Genomic DNA, 11,544 nt, shown 5'->3' with positions numbered 1-11,544 from the left:
TTAACCAACTTAATTTCCTTTTATGACAAGGTCACCCATCTAGTTGACCAAGGGAAGACAGCAGATGTGGGTTTCTTTGCATTTTAGCAAAGCTTCTGATACTGTCTCTCACAGTATCCTTCTGCACAGTGTCCAGCATACAGCTAGATATGTCCATAACACATTGGGTAAACGACTGGCTGACGAGTCAGGCTCAAAGAGCTATAGTAAATGGGGTTGCATCAGGCTGGCGACCAGTCACTATTGGGCTCAATTTTAGGGCCAGCGCTCTGTAATGTTTTTATAAATGATCTGGATGCAGGAGTCAAATGTACATTAAGTAAGTTTGCCAACAATATCAAATTAGGAGGAACTGTGGACTCCCTCGAGGGTAGAGAGGCCTTACAGAGACATCTGGATAGACTAGAGAGCTGGGCAATCACCAATCATACGAAATTTAACAAGAGCAAGTGATGGATTCTGCACCTGGAACGGGGTAATCCTGGTTTTATGTACAAATTGAGGGATGAGAGGCTGGAGAGCCGCCCCACAGAAAGAGATCTGGGGGTCTATGTTGATGGCAAGCTCAATATGAATCAACAGTGTGCCCTGAAAGCCAAAAAGGCCAACCGTGTGATGGGGTGCATCAAGCACAACACAGCTAGCTGGCTGAGGGAGGCGATTGTCCCACTCTACACTGCACTGGTGCGGCCCCACCTCCAGTACTGTGTGCAGTTTTGGGTACCTCAATATAAGAAGGACATCAAACTATTAGAGTGTGTCCAGAGGAGGGCGACCAAGATGGTGAAAGGTCTTGAGGACAAGACTTATGAGGAGCAGTTGAGGTCACTTGGTTAGTTCAGCTTGGAGAAGAGAAGGCTGAGGGGTGACCTCATTGCAGTCTACAACTTCCTCAAGGGGGGCAGTGGAGGGGGAGGTTCTGATCTCCTCTCTCTGGTGACCAGCGATAGGACACAAGGAAACGGTATGAAGCTGCGTCAGGGGAAGTTCAGATTGGACAGTAGGAAAAGGTTCTTCACTGACAGGGTGGTCGGTCACTGGAACAGGTTCCCCACAGAAGTGGTCACAGCACCAAGCCTGTCAAGAGTTCAAGGAGTGTCTGGACAGCACTCTTAGTCATATGGTTTAGTTTTAGGTAGTCCTGCGAGGAGCAGGGAGTTGGACTCAATGATCCTTATGGGTGCCTTCCAACTCAAGATATTCTATGATTTGATGTTTCTAAGACAGAGGTAGAGCAGGAAACAAAGTCACTGAGCCTTAGTCATACCAAGGTCAGTGGCTTAAACGGGACAAGTCCCTGACTATAAATTTAGCACTTCCTCCAGTGCTATACTGCAGCAAGCAGAGACAAGAACTGAGATGCTCAAGAGACACCCTGTTGCTTGTGATGGGATTACTTTCACAAGGCAAGGATGTAGAGGACAAGCTGCCCTGGGGGAAGCTGGGGTCTCACCACTGCCCCCAGTGGGAGCAGGCACTGTAATAAGAGCAGAGACTGACAGTGAGGTGCCACCCTAGGCCCTGAGCCATGCCATTTGGGAAGTGATGCACAGGGTGTGCTCCCCAGTTTGCCCTCTGCACAGGCTCCCCTGTGACTCTAAGAAGGCCAAACTGGAAGAAGTGGCTTTTTTTTTGGCTAAGGACATTTTGTATACCTGCAACTTGGCCAGGTAATCACCTCATTCTCCTTGCTGTCAGCTGAAATGGTCTTCTGGTTCTCCAAGAGTCTGTACTGTCCCTCATGAGCAAAGCCAGGATGGAGACAAGGGAGGGAACATTGTTCTGTGCTCCTTGCGGTGGAAGCAGGGATGGGCTGTCCCCTTGCACTGATAGCGTGAAAGCAGCCATTTCAGGGTATGGCTGTGTTTTCACTGGGAAGGAGAGGTATCCTTCTGATTAGCTGTAGCCTCCCAGCAGTGCTGGTGGGAAAGGACCCTGAGGGTTTCCAGTCCAACCCCCTGCTGTCACCAGCACTACGTCTAGACAAATTCTGAATAACTCCAGGGATGGACATCCCTGACTCTGATGATCTGTCCCAGGGCTGAATTAAAAATCCTAGGGCAAAGCAGGACTATCCAATTCTTACCTATAACCCAAGGCTGACCTTAGGTAAGTGCACTGAGAGGGGAAAAATGCCTGCCTGTTTTGTCCAGCAGGACTTGTTATTAAGCTATTTTGGATATTAGCTGTCATAGCCTAAAAAAAAAAATCCCCACCCCTTGTCTGCCATCAGCTAGGGTTGACTTTGCAGTTCTGGCAAGTTTTACTTGCAGCCAACTTTAGACTAAATTCCAGGTCTCTTTCTACCCTAAGAGCAAAGTAATGCTTCGATGCTGGATTGGATGACATGAGATTTGAGGTTGTGATTTTAGGCTGATTTTAAGAGAGTGTGGATGCAGCTGAACTTGGGGGAATTGTGTTGGCTTAGTACAGCCAGCCCCGCTTGAACACGCTCGCTCTGTCGGGAACCTTTCTCCCCAGAAGCTGGGACTCCTTCTTCTTGCTTGTGCTTTTTATTGCCCCAAAAGCAGGTAGAAGACAGCAGTTCTCACAGAAATCCCAGTTCCCTTTGCCTGGGAAAACAGGGCAGTGTCCCTCTGGGTGTGAACCTCTGACTGTTACCCAACCATGGACTACCATCTAGATCGCTTACGTTGGAAAATCACATGGGTGTTTGGGGTTCTGGGGGTGGTTGGGGAGGGGATGGTTTCAGCATGCTGACTCCTGTACCAGCATTTTTCTGACAGTAAAGTACTCCTGCTAGGCACAGCCAGCTGTGCCTCTCTCAGCTTTCCACAGGGACAGAGGATTCGCTGATCTGTGCAGAATGTTTTTTTAATTTTTATTATTGTGGTGCCCGGAGCTGGGCCAATGAGGCAGGAAAGCTCCTGACTTATTTGAGGGAACCTGTCAAACAAGCATTTCTCTATCTGAGATTGAAACCAGTGTGGAAGCTTATCAGCCCACGTGTTCAAAGCAGGTCTATCTGCACTTCAAACTGTTCATGGTGTGGGGAACGCTCTGAACTCCACAGTTCTGGAATACGCCTCTAGCTCACTTGATAAGATGTGACAGGCAATGTCCCATCCCTAGTTGCTGCTTGGTGTGTACCACTTATCCCAGCCTCCTGGGATAAGCCTCCACGTCTTGATGGCTATGCAGCAGCTGCCAGCTTTGCTGCATTTTCCAATGCACATGTGGAGGTGGAGCCAAACACCTCCGTACATCCCTGTCCAAATTCTAAAATGCTCTGTGTCTCCCCAGGGTTGGTGGGAGGCATCTGGCTGCCTCAGAAGCAGGAACAGTTGTGTCCTAAGTCGGTTATATGGAGTTATCTGACAATCACTACTACTTGCAGGTTGGTTTGTAGGATAGAGGCCAGCAGGGAGGGGTCATTAAAACATTCTGACAGATGCTAAAACTGTGCTGGGGTAAGCATAGCCAGCTAGGACTGGCTGACTACCAAAGATAAATGTTGCTGAAGTAGCCGGGAACTGGCAGTATTGTTTTTATAGCTGACCTCCCAACCAAGAAGGGCAAGCTGGGGAAAAATGTATTTCCATTTGTTCAGGCAGCACTGAATATATTGAAGGAATTGCAGTCTGTTCATGGCTTTTGTCAGCTGGAAAAGAGGTTGAATTCATGCAACAAATTATTCAGAAGAAATTGTTTGCCAGACTCTCATTATGAGCTCTACAGAACGGAGGAGTTGAAACATCAGATACAATTAACTTCATGTTATAAAACCTTTTTGGGATGTAAAGACTAGGCCCTGCCAGCCCTACTGTACTGTAAGGGCCTGGTTGCTAATGATTTTAATAGGAACCTCTGTCTATTCAGCCTGTGTATGTCTGCATGTAGCAAAATCCATGAAAATCCTATGAAATATTGTCCAGGATATGTCTGAGGAACAAAGCAACACCCCAGGCCAATGCAAGCAGAATTCAAGTGTGAGTTTTGAGTAGGACTAAGCATTCCTCAAAGTAGTGAAATATCAAGCTCATAAGCATTAGCACTGAAAAGGATTTTCAAAATGTGTTGCAGCTGGCCGGATTTTGCTGAGGGCAAAGCTAGACCAATACCAGTCTTCTTTCCTAATCAGATTCTTAATTACAAGGTCTTTGCTCAATGCAGTTAATAACTCCCTTCAGGACAAGACACTATGAGAACATGCATTCTGCTCAGTACAACATGGGGTCTGTGGCCAGAGCAGTGGTCCACAATCTGTAGTGTGAAGAAAGTGCAACTGGTTCATAAGCATGGGAAAGCAACAAATCAGATTCAGCTGACATGAAAATGTCCTACAGAGTCTATGCCGCTTCACCAGATTGCTTACAGCAGCTCAGGAAATGTTGATCTTGCCTTTTTTAATGCACTGTGTTGGACTTCTTATGCAAATTTATATTCTTTTCAACTTCTATTTTTTAGTCCTGTTCCAGCTAAACTTCATTGGACAATGTGAAATGTGTTTTTAACTTTTAGGGACTTCAGTTAAAAACAAAAATAGTAATGGAAATTGTTTCTTTTTCTTAACTGCCAGGGAAATGAAAAATCAATTAGTTGCACAGCTCTGGATAGAAGCAATGGGAGAATAAAGGGAGGATGAGTCCTGCAGCTGAGTAGAAAGCATTTCTTGAAGCATTTTGGAAGGTGAAGTTCATCATAAGTGCTCAGAGGCAAATACTGTGTATTCCTAAGGAAAGTATTTGTTGGGCATTTCCAGTATTTATAGCTATCATTTATCCAGAAGGAAGTTTTTAGTGCTTTTAAGGTAAATGCTGATCTTAGAATAATTCAATTTAATTAACCAAACGCGAAACAATGTTTGCATTGGCAACTAGAGAAAGAGAGACTCAAATCACTGTGATTATTCCCTGAGATCTCACACAAAGGAAACTTAATAACATCTGTCACTTCCTCAGCTAGAAAAGAAAAAAGCATTAAAGGAAAAAACGAAGAGGGAACCTGCTGAGATAGGGGCCTTAAGCATAATTCCTCTAGACTTATTTTCTTTTTTCTAAAACAGCAGCTGTGATGGTGGCCCTTAGAATAACCTACAGTGATGATTCAGTTGCACAGCCTGTAAACAGCAGGGATCAAATTTACTTCACATCTCTACACATTGCAATGTGGGACAAATGCTCTGTAAAACACCACTTATAACTACCGTTAATAAACAGCCATAATTTTGTGCTTTCAGTGCAGGGCTTGTTCAAGAAATAGCTGAGACCATGGCTGTGATGTAACTGCACCCAACAGCCTTAGAAGAAGGAAGGTTCCGAAAGGTATTGCTTTGTTTTTTCAAGTATCAGAAGTACCCAACATAGGCAACTCATGTGGAATTAAGTGGAGGAGCAAGCTAAAATACGGAGGAGGTTAGGGTGGCTGGGACCAACTGGTGCATCCCCACGCTCTAATGGGATTTAGGAATAAAATCAGCTGTTAAGAAGGGTCCAGTTCATGCAGCTTTTGCAAATGCAAACTAGGTTTTGCAACCAAGAACACTGTGATCATGGCAGCAAAAAGTCTATGCAATTGTCAACCTAAATTACTTGCATTGTGTAAAGGCGAAGAATGTAACAGTCTCCCTGCATTGGACAGGCTGAATGTGGAACTGGGATTCTCACTTTTCTTGGGGACCAAAGTTCTCCTGAGAAGACGCTCCTGTGATTGTGCATGTGGGCTGATGTATGTGTGCTGTGTTTGGGCAGATATTGAAAAGAAAGCAGAAATGGAAGCACTGAAATCCACATTAAGAGGCAGAAGTAGTTTTGGAGCAGGGTCAAAGAAAGACTCCGTGATTGCTGGAGAAGTTGAGAGTAGCAAATGTCAAGAATTAGGCTTTTTTCCTTAATCTCACTGAGATGCCCTTTTCCCTGTGGAAAGTCATTGTGATACTTTTAAACAGGGGTAGGAGGGCAAGGGCATGGAAATTGGGTGACTTTCAGTGAGATGCCCTGTGATGGCAGCGATTTCCTAGGCTGCCTCCTCTCATGATGGCTCTGCTACGTTTTAATTGAGTACAAGCCTACGAGGCTCAGGCAAATGAGCAAACCAAGGGAACAGATACAACGATTCTTACAGAAGCGCCTGGTGTCAGGCACACATTAAAATCAGCAGGACATTCACTTTAACATCTGCAGAAGTCTTAACTATCACTGCTAATTGAATCTGGAGATTTGTTTAATTAAGCTAAGTAGATTAGTGCAGAGATCTGCAGGAGAAAGCTGTTGCTTGGCCTTAACAAGTGAGAGGTGCAGTAAGGATTTCTATGCAGGTGAGACAGTGGCTGATGAGTTAGTGAGTGTCCCGAGAACCTCACTGGTGCCCTTGCAGGATTTGAGGTCCAACATTTGGCTCCTCAGCATTTGCAATTCTCTGGATGAAGCCAGGTGCCCATATCCACACCTGACGTATAAACCTGCCCATCAGGTTTTTACACTGGTATGATTAAAATGGAAGTTTTAAATTATAGTTCAAACAGGCATGCTTTCCAGCCATTTCCAATCCGTCATAGGGGAAATAACCACAGGAGATGTGATCCATAGGGATTTTGGCCTGGGATAAACTCCGGCTCAATAAAATACATAACAGGAAACAACATTAAAGGAAAATGATTGCCACTGCAAAAATCAAGTACTCAGGATTTAGCAGGTAACAGATTTAATGTTGCCTGCGCGAACTTTATTCTACCCTCCCCAACAGCTGATGATTGCAACGTCATTAACTGCTTTTTTCTACAGTGCTAATGTCTCTCTCATGGAGGAAATTTGATTTTTTTAATTGCATAATATTAAACTATAATATGTTGTTAATGTGAAATCCTGCCAAGCAGCCTGGATGACAAATGCTGAGAACTTGAAAGTGGCTGTGTAACATTATTTGTGACACTCAAACTGCAAAGGTTTGTGTGCTGTTTAATTTTCTTTGGATGTAGCAGAAAACAGTAAGCAGTATTTGCAATATACAGTACACAGTACCTGGCATTATTAAGAGAGAGAGAGGACTAATTCTAGACTAGAGCCTGTTGAGCAATTAGTGCCTTCAAGAAGGGAATCTGCGAAGGACCAAAACATGGCAACTGTATCATGATATTTAATGCACCCTTCATGCAGGGCCCACCACAGGATGGGTGCCTATGAGAGAGGAGGGCCTGGCAGCTCCGTGGCAGCTGGAGAGGGGCAGCGCAGCGTGGGCAGCTGTTTCCATCTGCTGCACCGAGCCCCAGGAGCACGTGAGCTCCCAGGTAACCAGCACGGGGGCCCAGCAGAGAAGGGGATGTCAAGGTCAATATATTGAAGCACTCAGAAAAATGGAAAATTCATCTCAGTGGTGTGACACCGGGTGTTGCTCACAGGGTGCTTAGCTCCTGTCTCCAGCCCTGTGCTCACATCTGGCACAAACACATTGGGTGGATTCCCAGCTGGCTTTGCTTGGTACACCACTATTTATACTAGTGAAATTGCGTGGGTTTCACAGCAACCATGGACCCAGCCTCACCTGTGGGCAGGAGGAATGGACCCAGGTGCATTTTGCTTGGTTAGGCAGTAATACACCACTGTTGCTAGCTCACTGAGTAGTTGCTGTTCATCAGAAGATTTTCTGGTTGGAAGCCAGGTGGTTTGCGCATTCATGTTGGATACATTGCATTACCTAGTATGCAAGTGGGCGTGTATTATACATACTAAATTGCACAAATGCACAATTGCAATAATATGATAATATATTTATGTTATACATGTGTTTATGTATATCATGTTAGCTACTTTGATGAGAGTTAGTGGAATCTGAGAAGCGACTGCTTTTCCAGTAAAACACGAGTAAAGAGGAAGTAGGAACTATTTGAGGGTTATTAAATTTGAAGTTAATGAATGGCATAAGGGGCACCCAAAGTCACGAATAGCTCTTTGGACTGGGTGAAAGCACTTAGATCCAGAGTAATGCCTCCCAGCTGGTGCCATGTGGGGTGCACTATAAATATTCACTTAGAAGGAGGTTGCCTCTAACATGAAAGAATGGGAACATGTGGTAATCCTGCTGCAAAGGCAAGAAATCCTTCTTGGATCTGTGGAGAAAGCAACTGGGAAAAGCAGAGGCAGGGAAGCCGATGCTGCTGTCAGTCCCTGCTGTGCGCCTTCCACCGAGTGCTGTGAAGTTTCAGCCTGGATTGCATTGTCACACCGCTGCAAGAGTAGGCCAGGCCCAGGGAGGACAAATCCTTCAGGTCTCACTTCAAACTGGAGCTGTTTGATGTTAAATTGAAAAGAAAAAAGGTTTGTATTAAAAGGAAGACTAAATGACCTCACCACCCTTTGCCATATGAGACAGTGCCATGGAATATTTTTAGTTTTTTCAAATTTAATGTTTTACACTTCATGCTTTTCTGTGGAGAAGAGAGTGAAATGGAGAAAAAAATCTTTCTTAGGCTTTCATTCCCCTGTGCCATAGCAAGCCTCTTCCCATTCCTTACATAGCAGAATACAGAATAATGTAGGTTGGCTCTGAGAAGCTCAAGTCCAACTCCCTGCTCTGAGCAGGTACAATTACATGGGGTTGCTCAGCGCCATGTTCAGCTGAGGTTTGAATACCTGCAAGGATGGTGATCCCACAGTCCCTCTGGTCCTCGTTGCAGTGTACATTGTGAAAAATCCATTTCCCGATAAAATGGAGTGTCTCAGAAATAGAGATTTTCAACCACAGCATTTTCCCATAATAATATTGAATCCATATTTTTCCCCACAGTGTCAGAATATTAAAAACAAAATCAGGAAATAATAACAGATGAGACAAAATATTCCAAAATGAAGTGAAAAACTTTTTCACTGTATGTTTTTTGTCAGAACCACGCAATTCTCACAAGGTTTTTCTGCTTTGACAGAAAGACATTTTCTTAGGGGTTATTGCCTGGTCTAAACTTTTGCAGTTAGCTCTAACTAGGACTTTGGCCAGTGTTACTGTGTGATGGGGTCCTGGCATACAGCCCAGTGCCATATTCCTAACTTGGGCTCTGGAATAAGAGCTTGTGATGATGTGTTTGATTCTTTAATCCCTGTACTGGCTTCTCTGTTGCCATTGAAATGTCTCTAACCAAAACACACTGATCTGTGAATGCCAGGACTGGGGGATTGCTCTCTCCACTGTGTGGTTTTGTTTGTTTGTTCATTTGTTTGTTTTGCCAGATACACTTTTATGTGTAATGGTGCTGTTTATAGCTGGATATATTCATCTGGCATTGCTCTCTTCCTTCAAACACTGTTACTAACTTTGATTTTAGTGACTGCATGAAGTTTTGCATTTTGCTTTCGTTGTTTCTAGGTCTTTCAAAGGGTTTTGGTCTTGATTAAAGAATGGGTAAATTACTCAAAGGCTTCTTAAAGACCTAAGCCCAGATTTTAAGCACTCAGCTCCCATCAGCGCTAGTGGAGTTATGTGGTAAAACAGTTGTGGCAGATCTGGGTCCAATTGTGCAGAGAACTTTTCAGAGGTTGAGGGGAAGGAAGATGCCTCATGTAGGCATTTTGCAGATTGTCCCCATATGTAAATGTTTTTAAGCACAGGAAGAGCAAATCAGTAGATGTCAGGGACTCTGACCTTCCTTTGGCCACTAATGTGAACCCACATTTTCTTTTAACAGCCTACCAAAAGCTTCTCTTACACTGGGCAGAAGAAAGTGCGTTTCAGAGGTTGTGGAGGCTGAAGTACATCTCACCATTTATCTTCCCCCTAATCTGGCAAGCTTTAATACAGTAAGGTGTCAGCTGGAGAAACCCACTGGAAGGGCAGCCTGGGAATTGATTTTAGAGGCAGGGCAATCTACCAGCCCTCTGCATTCAAAACTTCTGAGCCTTGTTCCTGAAAGCTGGGATATTTAAATCCTTACGTGGATAGAGATTCCTTCTGCTCTGCCTCCTGGTCCTGAGCCAGAAATGAGCATTCATTTCACAGTTCCAAGCCTTTTCACTCCACTTCATTAAAGGAGAAGGAGAAGGAGAAGGAGAAGAATAGCACAAGCTGAGATTCTGTCCCTCCAAAGAATCAATTTATTTCTGCGTGTGAGTATGTGTACATGCCTGTATGTATACATACATATATATACATAAATACAGACATATACATATTTATACATAAATATATATATATGTATGTATATAGGTAGGTATATATACACATACATGTTGGACTTATCTCCAAGAACAGCTGTCCATTTTTAAATGGTCTGTTTCAGAGAGCGGCTACTGCACATTTCCAGCACATGACTTTCTGAGCACAGATGCCTGCTTTACAGGTGAAGGAGCTGGCTCAACCACAAGTTTTGTCCTGGAGCTGAGAATAAACCTACTTTTTGCAAGTTCCCTTCCAGGGCATTTTTCTGCTGCTCAGCTCTGCCTGCTGGTGCACTGTTGCTCTGACTTGGAAGAACAAAATGATACTGGCATTCCTCTACATGGGAAATAGCCATGCTGATGGCTCAGATCCAGAGCAGAGGGAAATGCCAGAGCAAATGGGTCAAGTTTTCCGATCTTTTCTCCTTCATGCCATTGACATTTGGTTTGCCGCAACCTCCCTGAGCCACCTGCTTATAATTCTCCATCAGTGTGGAGATAAGAGCAGGTAGTCAGCTCCAATCTACCCAAAACAGAGTGCCCTGGTCTCCCTGGACCTTACCTCAGCACTGACCAGGATGCAAAATCCACCCCATTTATTTTTAGAAGCAGAGACTGTTGTGTGTGGGTTTATGGGTGTGCGTGCAAGTGTGTGATTATGAGGTTACAACAGGCAGAACATCTTGTGTGAATCTTCCTAAACAGGTTCTCCCTTTACCTGGGGGTGTGTTTGCCTGCCACTGGGACTAGTCTGCCAACGGAGCACTAGCTCAGGTGTCAGGCCAGGACACAGTGTTCTAGGCCATTCCTGGGAGCCTGGATCTACCTGACCTCGCTTCAGTCGTCTAGGAATTAGACTGCTGCTCTAAAATCTTCTCTTAGGCTCCTCTATAGTCAGCAGACAGAGAGGGATACCTCCAGATGACTAGCCAGCCTATTTGAAAACAGATGTGAGCGAGAAGCTCTGGGCCAGCTGAGGTGGTGGTGATGGGGGTCCCAAGCCTGGTCATCACCCAACCTCTGTCAGTACTGCTGCACAGCATGTTTGAAAGTAAATTGGGCTCCTTCCATTTCCAAAATGCCCTCAATAATGAAGAAAAATGGAAACATCCCAGGTGACTGCAAACATACTTAATGCTTCAGTTGTCCCCAGTTGCTTAGAAACAAAACACAGAATATATTTAGACCTCAAGTTTTGGGACAATGCTGATGCTGAGAACGCCATCCCTTTCCAGCTGTTCCCTCCATAACGCAGGTGGGTCTTGGAAAGCAGCACTGTCTTCTGATAAAATCTCTTCTGTCAAAAGTGAGTGACCAGTAAAAAAGCAAAACAAATGCTTGTTTTAAAATGCAATAATGCTCATTCCACTCTGCTTTAGGTTGATTAAAGGAGACAGCCACTCATATGAAGCCAAACTGAACCACAGGCATTACTGTGGCT

General features: G+C 44.5%; 1 long non-coding RNA gene across 1 annotated transcript in view; it reads right to left on the bottom strand.

Annotated features, from left to right (window-relative positions):
• Positions 1-6,900: 6,900 nt before the first annotated feature.
• Positions 6,901-11,544, bottom strand: part of LOC103925067 — a 24,471-nt gene continuing 19,827 nt past the window's right edge. The window contains exon 2 of the long non-coding RNA XR_664012.1: positions 6,901-8,243. This is a non-coding gene — a long non-coding RNA (uncharacterized LOC103925067). The remainder of the gene's footprint in view (positions 8,244-11,544) is intronic.

Source organism: Pygoscelis adeliae, unplaced genomic scaffold, assembly GCF_000699105.1.
Source record: "Pygoscelis adeliae isolate BGI_AS28 unplaced genomic scaffold, ASM69910v1 Scaffold621, whole genome shotgun sequence".
In the NCBI taxonomy this organism is placed as follows: domain Eukaryota; kingdom Metazoa; phylum Chordata; class Aves; order Sphenisciformes; family Spheniscidae; genus Pygoscelis; species Pygoscelis adeliae.
Note: the sequence above shows the minus strand (reverse complement) of the source record. Positions and strands in the feature narration are given on the sequence as shown.